Source organism: Nerophis ophidion, linkage group LG06 (genome assembly GCF_033978795.1).
Source record: "Nerophis ophidion isolate RoL-2023_Sa linkage group LG06, RoL_Noph_v1.0, whole genome shotgun sequence".
NCBI lineage: Eukaryota > Metazoa > Chordata > Actinopteri > Syngnathiformes > Syngnathidae > Nerophis > Nerophis ophidion.
The window spans coordinates 51,999,266-52,012,118 of record NC_084616.1 but is presented as its reverse complement, the minus strand read 5'-3'; the positions used below and the strand labels follow the sequence as shown (position 1 = coordinate 52,012,118).

Here is a 12,853-nt window from a genome sequence, read left to right as displayed (position 1 = left end):
GCTGCAAGGGGTTCTGGGTATTTCTTCTGTTGCGTTAAGGTGCGGGTGTTCTCCCGAAATGTGTTTGTCATTATTATTTGGTGTGGGTTCACAGTGTGGCGCATATTTGTAACAGTGTTGGCATTGTTAAAACGGCCACCCTCAGTGTGCCCTGTATGGCTGTTGATCAAGTATGCCTTGCATTCACTTGTGTGTGTGCTAAAGCCGCATATATTATGTGACTGGGCCGGCACGCTGCTTGAATGGAGGAAAAGCAGACGTGACCACAGGTTGCAGAGAACGCTAAAGGCAGTACCTTTAAGGCACACCCCCAATATTGTTGTCTGGGTGGAAATTGGGAGAAATTCGGGAGAATGGTTGCCCCGGGATATTTTCGGGAGGGGCACTGAACTTCAGGAGTTTCCTGGGAAAATTGGGAGGGTTGACAAGTGTGAGTATTAGCGGTGAATACGGTGTTACAGCGAAACCGCCACTGTATAACACCGGCAAGCCAGCTCTAATGTTAATTTGACATTGCCTCAAGGGCCAAATTAAATTACAGGGAAGGCCAAACTTGGCCCGCGGGCCAGAGTTTGACACCCATGGTCTAGATGCAGGCTTGTCAGGGTTTGACCCTTTAGTCACGCAGCAAGACCTGTATGTGTGCGGGTCTGTGTGTGTGTGTGTGTGTGTGTGTGTGTGTATGTGTGTGTGTGTGTGTGTGTGTGCGTTTGTCAAAGTGACATATGGGGACATTTTTATGAAATTTCACCTTACATATGAGGACCTGTTGAAATATATGGACATTTCCCATGTCCCCATATTTCCCGCAATGCTATCGTGTTCTAGACCCTCCCAGCATGTTCCCAGACCAAAAATCTCTAAAGTCTTCATTTGTCAAATTTTCAGAAAAAGTGTGTGAAAGTGTGTTTAATTTTTTTGGTCACCTTCGATTTTGCCCCTAGTGGCCATCTTTGCTATTATGACACACACACACACACTTGTCCTCATATGTCATATGTCCTCATATGTCATGTGGGTCAGAAACTCACACACTCCGACATTTTGAAAAACATCTAACCATTACAGCAATAAACATACTCTTGAATTCTGAATCAAATAACAACACATTTTCAACTGATCTGATGATCTCATCCTTTTTAGTGTTAGTTTTATCTATTAATTTGGTTTATCTGGAGAGGATTTGGGCTAGACAATTAGTAATAAAGGGATTATGGTGATGATTTAATTTGTTTGATTCAGTATTTTACTGTATTGGACTTTTTGCTATTCTGTTGACTAAAATACAATGCCGCACAATAATTGCTTTAAATGTGCCTGAAATGTAGGTTTTTGCATAAAAAAAACAACCTTCAACCTTGATTGAGACAAAGGCAATAATTCAAATGCAATTCAAACTACACACAGTATTTAATATTTTCAAATGGTTACAATAGCACATTATTTGGGTATTTTTATCTTTGGGGCAAATTTAGGATTAATATGGGGATTGTTTTTGGAGGTATTCACTTTACATGGTGTTCAAGATGGTTACTTCCGCCCACTCTGAAGAGTCTCGGCGTCTGATTGGTCCAATTTTCAGTTAGGCGCCGCCTGATTGGCCGCTGGACGATGTCTGCTCCTAACAGAGGCCTAAATCACTAGTTAACTATTTTCATCATGGAAATTATACAGCTCACGTATCACACTTAATATTGAATATATATAAAAAGGGTTTTCCAAAAGGACCATTTATAATCGAAATACAAAACTTCACACACGATTTTGAGCACAACAGAGCGCTCAGTGAACATCACTTCCGGGACCTGCAGCACCAGAGGGGGACATCTATCTTGGCCACAAACCATCTTTGACAGTCTTCGGCAGCATGGTTGAATCAGGTGAGCATAAAATGGAGTTTAACGTAATTAAATAGACCAATGTTTTTTAACATAGGAAAATAGTTCATTGTAAACAACAGTTAAATGTTTGTTGTTATTAATTGCAATCAGATTTGATTTTATGAAGTCAAATTAAGCATTTCAGTTCTGGGCCAAGGCCAAGGCATTTAAATTTTTTTTTTTAAAGTTGCATGGAAGATTATAAGTAGCAGTGATTGTCACACACACACTAGGTGTGGTGAAATTATTCTCTGCATTTGACCCATCACCCTTGATCACTATGCTAGTAAACCTTTTCTTCATTTTAAACAAGACAGACTAGAGTTCTTCAAATTGTTTATACTTTTTCTCAAATACAAATATGTCAAGCTGATAAGCACTGTGGAGTAGGCATGTTACTGATATTGTTACATTAGTTCTTTGTTTGAGAAGCTTCATTTCTGCACTGATCCTAAATTTAACAGTTTTTGAAGGGTTTGGTTCTTTGTTTTATTTCTGTGTCACTGACTTTTTTCATTTTTATGTGTGGATTTGTTAGGCGCATCAACACATGATATAGACATCGTGCCCAAAAGAAGAGCGAGACGTAATCCTGAGGCTGAAGCTACCGAGTTTATTTGATCTGGATGTGACAAGTCTTGTTTTAAGGCCCAGTGGATCAATGATTGGAAAGGTATGTCTTGTTATGTATCATATCAATGGTAACTGTATCAACATCTCATTTGGATCATTTCCTTACTGTCTAATAGAGGTTGTATTATATGGCTTTAATTAGAAGTGTTTGGAATAACAGCGTTCCACGTCCCAAGAGCTAGCTTCTGTAGCCGAGGATCGGACCGCCAAGTGCCCTGCCTTCGGCTGCCGCCCAGCTCACAATGCACCCGACCTCTATGGCCCCTCGGAGTCTTGTTCACGAGTGGGGGAAGAGTGGATCGTGAGATCGACAGGCGGATCGGTGTGGGGTCTTCGGTAATGCGGACGTTGTATTGATCCGTTGTGGTGAAGAAGGAGCTGAGCCGGAAGGCAAAGCTCTCAATTTACCGGTCGATCTACGTTCCCATCCTCACCTATGGTCATGAGCTTTGGGTCATGACCGGAAGGATAAGATCACGGGTACAAGCGGCCCAAATGAGTTTCCTCCACCGGGTAGGGGTGCTCTCCCTTAGAGATAGGGTGAGAAGCTCTGCCATCCGGGAGGAACTCAAAGTAAAGCCGCTGCTCCTCCACATGGAGAGGAGCCAGATGAGGTGGTTCGGGCATCTGGTCAGGATGCCACCCGAACGCCTCCCTAGGGAGGTGTTTAGGGCACGTCCAACCGGTAGGAGGCCACGGGGAAGACTCAGGACACGTTGGGAAAACTATGTCTCCCGGCTGGCCTGGGAACGCCTCGGGATCCCCCGGGAAGAGCTAGACGAAGTGGCTGGGGAGAGGGAAGTCTGGGCTTCCCTGCTTAGGCTGCTGCCACCGCGACCCCACCTCGGAAAAGCGGAAGATGATGGATGGATGGATGGATGGATGGTATAACAGCGGTATATGAAAACGATGTTACTAATGCTGTTACTTTTACCGGTAACGAGTAAGCTAATAACTTTTATGTACGCTACAACGCTGTTACGATGCGTTTTATGTAATGTGGCATGCTACTTTTGATGTGATTGTATGTCAACAAGACAGCGTTAGAAGCACAAAAGGGTTAGTGCAGGTAATATCTTTTTACTAATGAAAGCAACCCCCGGAAGTAATTACGAACACGATATCAAATAGAAAGAGGCCTCATCCACACACAAACAAAAACATTCAACAGAACTATCTTAACTGCCACTGCTAAGCTAAAAAATACAGCTGAACTATTCTGCTATTTCTGGGCGCTGAAGTCCCACGTCACTTGGCAAAAGGCACAGCTTTTTAAAGGCACACACACACTCTGCTCTCATGAAATGTCTCTCAACTGCATATGCTAGATATTTAAAACTTTTCTTTTTCAAGTAACACATTAATTACAAACCCCGTTTCCATATGAGTTGGGAAATTGTGTTAGATGTAAATCCAAACGGAATAATTTTTTTTACAAATAATAATTAACTTAGAATTTCATGGCTGCAATACGTGCCAAAGTAGTTGGGAAAGGGCATGTTCACCACTGTGTTACATCACCTTTTCTTTCAACAACACTCAATAACCGTTTGGGAACTGAGGAAACTAATTGTTGAAGCTTGGAAGGTGGAATTCTTTCCCATTCTTGTTTTATGTAGAGCTTCAGTCTCCTCTGTCGTATTTTACGCTTCATAATGCACCACACATTTTTGATAGGACTGCAGGCCGGCCAGGAAAGTACCTGCACTCTTTTTTTATGAAGCTGAACACGTGCTGAATGTGGCTTGGCATTGTCTTGCTGAAATAAGCAGGGGCGTACATGAAAAAGTCGGCGCTTAAATGGCAGCAAATGTTGTTCCAAACAGATGGGTAACTTACAGATGTGTAAGTTACCCATGCCTTGGGCACTAATGCACCCCCATACCATCACAGATGCTGGCTTTTGAACTTTGCGTCGATAACATTCTGGATGGTTCGCTTCCCCTTTGGTCCGGATGAAACGGTGTCCAATATTTCCAAAAATAATTTGAAATGTGGGCTCGTCAGACCACAGAACACCTTTCGACTTTGCATCAGCCCATCTTAGATGATCTTGGGCCCAGAGAAGCCGGCGGCGTTTCTGGATGTTGATAATTGGCTTTCGCTTTGCATAATAGAGCTTTAACTTGCACTTACAGATATAGCAACACACTGTATTTAGTGACAGTGGTTTTCTGAAGTGTTCCTGAACTCATGTGGTGATATCCTTTAGAGATTGATGTCGGTTTTTGATACAGTGCCGTCTGAGGGATCGAAGGTCACAGTTATTCAATGTTGGTTTCCAGACATGCCGCTTACGTGGAGTGATTTCTCCGGATTCTCTGAACCTTTTGATGATATCATGGAGCGTAGATGTTGAAATCCCTAAATTTCTTGCAATTGCACTTTGAGAAAGGTTGTTCTTAAACTGTTTGACTATTTGCTCACGCAGTTGTGGACAAAGGGGTGTACCTCGCCCCATCCTTTCCTGTGAAAGACTGAGCATTTTTTGGGAAGCTGTTTTTATAGCCAATCATGGCACCCACCTGTTCCAAATTAGCCTTCACACCTGTGGGATGTCCCAAATAAGTGTTTGATGAGCATTTCTTAACTTTATCAGTATTTATTGCCACCTTTCCCAACTTGTTTGTTGCATGTTGCTGGCATCAATTTCTAAAGTTAATGATTATTTGCACCAAAAAAATGTTTATCAGTTTGAACATCAAATATCAATCAATCAATCAATGTTTACTTATATAGCCCTAAATCATTAGTGTCTCAAAGGGCTGCACAAACCACTACGACATCCTCGGTAGGCCCACATAAGGGCAAGGAAAACTCACACCCAGTGGGACGTCGGTGACAATGATGACTATGAGAACCTTAGAGAGGAGGAAAGCAATGGATGTCGAGCGGGTCTAACATGATACTGTGAAAGTTCAATCCACAATGGATCCAACACAGTCGCAAGAGTCCAGTCCAAAGCGGATCCAACACAGCAGCGAGAGTCCCGTTCACAGCGGAGCCAGCAGGAAACCATCCCAAGCGGAGGCGGATCAGCATCGCAGAGATGTCCCCAGCCGATACACAGGCAAACATATGTTGTCTTTGTAGCATATTCAACTGAATATGGGTTGAAAATGATTTGCAAATCATTGTATTCTGTTTATATTTACATCTAACACAATTTCCCAACTCATATGGAAACGGGGTTTGTACTTAATTTAATAATTATTTACATTTATGAAAGAGTAATTCTGTTTGTAATATAATTTTTAGTCAAGTAACGACTATTGATATTGCTTTTTAAAACAGATATTCCAAACATTGTTAATTGATAAACTGTTTTATCAGGATATGGTGTATTTGCTCTTGCATCAATTGAAAAAGGTTCTTTTGTGGTCGAGTACCGAGGGAAGTTCATCTCAAGACATGAGCGGGACAAGAGACAGAAACCCTCTATAAATATCTTTACTATTTATCTGGCATTATATGCTCATAATGTTAACAACAAAAAGTGCTGATAATGTTATAATTAATAAGTTCTAACATTATTTTTATGTGTTTTGTTGCAGACACCAACTGTTGATGTTCTATCTCAACATTCTCCAGACTCATGTGACCGATAAACCGACTTCATCCCTCCAACAGGTTATTACTTGACTATTTTACTATCCATCCATCAATCCATTTTCTACTACCTGTCCCTTTTTTGGGTTGGCGGGGTGTGCTTGAGCCTATCTGAGCTGCATTCGGGCGGAAGGCGGAGTACACCCTGGACAAGTCGCCACCTCATTACACGGCCAACACAAATAGACAACATTTACACTCACATTCACACACTAGGGCCAATTTAGTGTTGCCAATCAACCTATCCCCAGGTGCATGTCTTTGGAGGTAAGATGAAGCCGGAGTACCCGGAGGGAACCCACGCAGTCACGGGGAGAACATGCAAACTCCACACAGAAAGATCACGAGCCCAGGATTTAACTCAGGACTGCTCAGGACCTTCGATTTGTGACGCACATGCACTTACCCCTGTTCCACCGTGCTGCCCTATATCTGCTAAAAACTTGACACAACCTATACTTCAAAAGACATTTAATCCTTTTAACCTCTCACAGATCAGTTTATATGACAACATTTTTTAAGCGTACATCCATGTTAGTCTGTGGAATTTACAACTCATGTTTAGCAAAACAGGAGATGTTACAGGTCAGCAACATGAATTCAATATGTGATCACTTGTCATGTACTCATATTGTTTGAACTAAAAAAGACTTCAGTGTGTTTCATATAAGGTCCTCATATTTTTCTGAACCACATTAGTGTGTGTTACAATGTTTAATTCAAAGCTTTAAAATGAGTGTTTCAATCCAGGTCCTCATATTTTCTGAACCACATTTTAGTGAATGTTACATTCTTAAATAATAGTCTAAGAGCTAAAACGCTATAATAATCTTTACTGTTTATGTAGAATTATATGCTCAGAATATTATCAACCAAAAGTGGTTGTTAATGTTATAATTAATTAGTTCTGACATTATATTTTTGTGTTTTGTTGCAGACACCAACTGTTGGGGTTCTATCTCAACATTCTCCAGATTCAGATGTGAGCGATAAACCGACTTCATCCCTCCAACAGGTTATTACAAGTCTATTTTTACTATATCTGCTCTAAATGTGACCCAACCTATATTTTGAAAGACATTTATTAATTTTAATCTCTCACAGATCGTTTATATGACAACATTTTCGTAAGAGTACATCCATGTTAGTCAGTAAGGAGTTTGGAACTCATGTTTAGCAAAACAGGAGATGTTACAAGTCAACAACATACATTCTACATGTGACCCCTCGTCATGTCCTTATATTGTTTGAACCAAGAAAGACTTAGGTGTGTTTCATATAAGGTCCTCATATTTTCTAAACCAGATTAGTGTGTGTTACAATGTTAATGTCCAAGCTTTAAAATGTGTGTCTCAATTCAGGTCCTCATATTTTCTGAACCAGATTTTAGTGTGTTTTATATTCTTAATTAATTGTCTAAGAGCTAAAACGCTATAATAATCTTTACTGTTTATGTAGAATTATATGCTCAGAATATTATCAACCAAAAGTGGTTGTTAATGTTATAATTAATTAGTTCTGACATTATATTTTTGTGTTTTGTTGCAGACACCAACTGTTGGGGTTCTATCTCAACATTCTCCAGATTCAGATGTGAGCGATAAACCGACTTCATCCCTCCAACAGGTTATTACAAGTCTATTTTTACTATATCTGCTCTAAATGTGACCCAACCTATATTTTGAAAGACATTTATTAATTTTAATCTCTCACAGATCGTTTATATGACAACATTTTCGTAAGAGTACATCCATGTTAGTCAGTAAGGAGTTTGGAACTCATGTTTAGCAAAACAGGAGATGTTACAAGTCAACAACATACATTCTACATGTGACCCCTCGTCATGTCCTTATATTGTTTGAACCAAGAAAGACTTAGGTGTGTTTCATATAAGGTCCTCATATTTTCTAAACCAGATTAGTGTGTGTTACAATGTTAATGTCCAAGCTTTAAAATGTGTGTCTCAATTCAGGTCCTCATATTTTCTGAACCAGATTTTAGTGTGTTTTATATTCTTAATTAATTGTCTAAGAGCTGAAACTCTGTAATAATCTTTACTATTTATCTGGCATTGTATGCTCAGAGTTTTATCCACAAAAAGTGCTGATAATGTTATAATTAATTAGTTCTGACATTATATTTTTGTGTTTTGTTGCAGAAACCAACTGTTGAGGTTCCATCTCAACATTCTCCAGATTCAGATGTGAGCCATTAACTGACTTCATCCCTCCAACAGGTTATTACATGTCTATTTTTACTATATCTGCTCTAAATTTGACCCAACCTATATTTTGAAATACATTTATTTATTTTAATCTCTCACAGATCAGTTTATATGACAACTTTTTCGCAAGGGTACATCCATGTTAGTCAGTAGAAAGTTTAGAACTCATGTTTAGCAAAACAGGAGATGTTACAAGTCAACAACATAAATTCTACATGTGAGCACTCGTCATGTCCTTATATTGTTTGAAGCAAGAAAGACTTAGGTGTGTTTCATATAAGGTCCTCATATTTTCTGAACCAGAAAATGTGTGTTACAATGTTAATGTCCAAGCTTTAAAATGTGTGTCTCAATTCAGGTCCTCATATTTTCTGAACCAGATTTTTGTGTGTGTTACATTCTTAATGAATTGTCTAAGAGCTGAAACTCTGTAATAATCTTTACCCTTTATCTGGCATTGTATGCTCAGATTTTTATCAACAAAAAGTGGTGAGAATGTTATAATTAATTAGTTATGACATTATATTTTTGTGTTTTGTTGCAGAAACCAACTGTTGAGGTTCTATCTCAACATTCTCTAGATTCAGATGACAGCCATAAACCGACTTCATCCCTCCAACAGGTTATTACATGTCTATTTTTACTATATCTGCTCTAAATTTGACCCAACCTATATTTTGAAAGACATTTATTAATTTTAATCTCTCACAGATCAGTTTATATGACAACATTTTCGTAAGGGTACATCCATGTTAGTCAGTAGGGAGTTTGGAACTCATGTTTAGCAAAACAGGAGATGTTACAAGTCAACAACATAAATTCTACATGTGAGCACTCGTCATGTCCTTATATTGTTTGAACCAAGAAAGTGTGTTTCATATAGGGTCCTCATATTTTCTGAACCAGATTAGTGTGTGTTAAAATGTTAATGTCAAAGCTTTAAAATGAGTGTTTCAATTCAGAAAAGGCAGTGCCTCTTGTTTACAGCCGGTTTTTGCAGCGCTGTTTTCATTGATCAAAGTATTTTTTCGGTGGTCGTGTTTTTGGTACATAACTTGTAAATAGTGCGCAAATAATAGGCTATATTTATATAAATACATTCAAACCCCGTTTCCATATGAGTTGGGAAATTGTGTTAGATGTACATATAAACAGGATACAATGATTTGCAAATAATTTTCAACCCCAATTCTGTTGAATATGCTACAAAGACAACATATTTGATGTTAAAACTGCTAAACATTTTTTTTGCAAAGAATTTAGGGATTTTACCATCTACGGTCCGTAAAATTATCAAAAGGTTCAGAGGATCTGGAGAAATCACTGCACGTAAGCGATGTACTGCATTAAAAACCGACATCAGTGTGTAAAAGATATCACCACATGGGCTCAGAAATACTTCAGAAAACCACTGTCAGTTACTACAGTTGGTCGCTACATCTGTAAATGCAAGTTAAAACTCTACTATGCAAAGCAAATGCCATTTATCAACAAGACAGAGGAACGCCGCGGGCTTCGCTGGGCCCGAGCTCATCTAGGATGGACTGATGCAAAGTGGAAAAGTGTTCTGTGGTCTGACGAGTCCACATTTCAAATTATATATGGAAATTGTGGACGTGGTGTTTTCCGGAACAAAGAGGAAAATAACCATCCGGCGCAAAGTTCAAAAGCCAGCATGTGTGATGGTATGGGGGTGTATTAGTGCCCAAAGCATGGGTAACTTACACATCTGAGAAGGCACCATTAATGCTGAATGGTCCATACAGGTTTTGGAGCAACATATGTTGTCATCCAAGCAACATTATCATGGGCGCCCCTGCTTATTTCAGCAAAACAATGCCAAGCCACGTGTTACAACAGCGTGTCTTCGTAGTAAAAGAGTGCGGGTACTTTCCTGGCCCGCCTGCAGTCCAGACATGTCTCCCATCGAAAATGTGTAGCGCATTATGAAGCGTAAAACACGACAACTTAAGCTTTACATCAAGCAAGAATGGTAAAGAATTCCACTTTCAAAGCTTCAACAATTAGTTTCCTCAGTTCCCAAACGTTTATTGAGTGTTGTTAAAAGAAAATGTGATGTAACACAGTGGTGAACATGCCCTTTCCCAACTACTTTGGCACGTATTGCAGCCATGAAATTCAAAGTTAATTATTATTTGCAAAAAAAAAAAAGTTTGAGTTTGAACATCAAATATGTTGTCTTTGTAATGCTTTCAATTGAATATGGGTTGAAAAGGATTTGCAAATCATTGTATTCAGTTTATATTTACATCTAACACAATTTCCCAACTTTTATGGAAACGGGGTTTGTATATATATTAGTGCTGGGCAATGATTAACATTTTTAATCGAAGTTAATCGCACTATTTCTCTTATTAATCGCGATTAACTGCATTGTATACGCAAAGCCCAATAATGAATTCAAAAGTAGTGTGTAGTGCACCTTTATTGGAATATTCTCCCACATGAAAAAAAGCGCCAAAACATTTGTTGTGCAAACACAATTTAAATCAGTCCTTGTTAAACAGTAGCAGTTAAATAGCAAATTTTATGAAAATCAACTCAAAAAAGGTAAATACAAACATTTAAGCTTATTGCCACTGCCAGGGTATTTAAGTTATCTTGTTTGTTATGGAAAATAAATACAATCTACATACAAATCTCTGAGCCACAATCATAACATCTGAACAGGCAATTTCTGAGGTAACAGCAGAAACATTTTTTTTTTATCAGGGATCTTATGTTTAAAAAACTTATATTATAGGTAGTGCGCTGTTTTAGGGAATTTTTGATCAAATTATCCGTAGTAGCAATATTAATAATGTTGTGTTTATTCTGCGTAGTGGACTTAAAATAATTATGACCATATCTGTTTGCTTGGTGCTTTGATAAACTGAACGCATATACATGGTACTATATTGTAATGTTATGAGCCAGGGGAAAAAAGAACTACCCTACCCAGCATGCAACAGGAGTGAGGAGCATGTATAGGTTGTGTCGCCATGACGGCATCTTGTATGTTGTGATATGCAGGCTCTGAAAGCAAACGTTAAGAACTCAGCCAACACTCCTGGTCTGCATTATTCATAAATAGACAGACAACACACATACTCCGCTGCTTCACAAAGCACAATATGTTAAATGTTTACTTTTACAGTTTTCTAATTCTTCCCTTCAGATTGACAGCAGGACAAATCGCTGGAAGTAGGTATGTCTCAAGCTTCTTCCACTTGGTCCACTCCAAAGCGGGGTAAATAAATAATCCACATCATTTACTAGAATATTATATTACGTTTTGCACCTTTTCACTGTGTTATAGTCATTTTTCCTTCAGTAAGAAATTGTATTTTGTCTCCTTTATGACAGCTGCAAAGGGGAAGAAGTGGAAGCAGTTGAATGACACATGTTGCATTTTGTAACTGGCAACAAAGTACCAGGTAAAAAAGATTGTGAAGCCTGCCTCCATAAAGAACTAGTAGCTCTACAGGACAGAGATTGGCTTGCCATCAAGTACTACATCCATAACAGAATTATATTAAAAAAAGGGGAAAAAAATGTTTTCCCACATCTTCTGTGGTAGTTTGAGTATGTTACCAGCAATTAAAAAAGCAAAATAAACAGCAAGCGTTTTGTATTTATTCCAGATAATTCTTAGCGACAAAATCCACAAAAACAATTCAGTTACACTTAGTCGACAATTACATTTATACCCATGTTTCTTTTAAACTCTTCTTGGTTTTAGATTACAGTAGCATGGGATTGGGATTTTTTAAAATGACAACACATCAACTAAACCAACTCAGGTGGTTTTGTTAAGTCTCTGATGTCATTAGCCTCATATGTCACATGAACCTGAAATCTTTAACACTCTGTGACGTCATGGTCATCATATGTCACATAAACTTGAAATCTTAAACACTCTGTGACGTCATGGTCGTCATATGTCACATAAACTTGAAATCTTAAACACTCTGTGATGTCATGGTCATCATATGTCACATGAACCTGAAATCTTAAACACTCTGTGATGTCATGGTCATCATATGTCACATGAACCTGAAATCTTAAACACTCTGTGATGTCATGGTCATCATATGTCACATGAACCTGAAATCTTAAACACTCTGTGATGTCATGGTCATCATATGTCACATGAACCTGAAATCTTAAACACTCTGTGACGTCATGGTCGTCATATGTCACATAAACTTGAAATCTTAAACACTCTGGTCTTCATATGGCACCTAAACCTGACAAGTCCTCATATGTACCATAAAAATCAGGTTCAGAAAAAAACAAAAGAGTTGCAAAAATCTCAATAGACCACTGTGTTTCTAAAATTCTGGTTCACTAACCGTCTGATTCCCAGGCCTGCAGGACCATTGGAAAGGCATGTCCCCATATGTCACGTTTTTGTCATAAGTCCTCATATGTCACCCAAACACGTATGTGTGTGTGTGTGTCTGTGTGTGTGCGTGCGTGTGTGTGTGTTTGTGGAAGGGGGGTC

The 12,853-nt window shown here is 38.8% G+C and overlaps 1 long non-coding RNA gene across 1 annotated transcript; it reads left to right on the top strand.

Moving 5' to 3' along the window:
• Positions 1-733: 733 nt before the first annotated feature.
• LOC133554903 (uncharacterized) lies at positions 734-11,964 on the top strand. Its single transcript, XR_009807239.1, has 9 exons — positions 734-1,880; positions 2,419-2,553; positions 6,068-6,143; positions 7,060-7,137; positions 7,671-7,748; positions 8,281-8,358; positions 8,891-8,968; positions 11,525-11,596; positions 11,713-11,964. It is a non-coding gene; the product is annotated as an uncharacterized LOC133554903 (long non-coding RNA).
• The last annotated feature ends 889 nt before the right edge of the window (positions 11,965-12,853 follow it).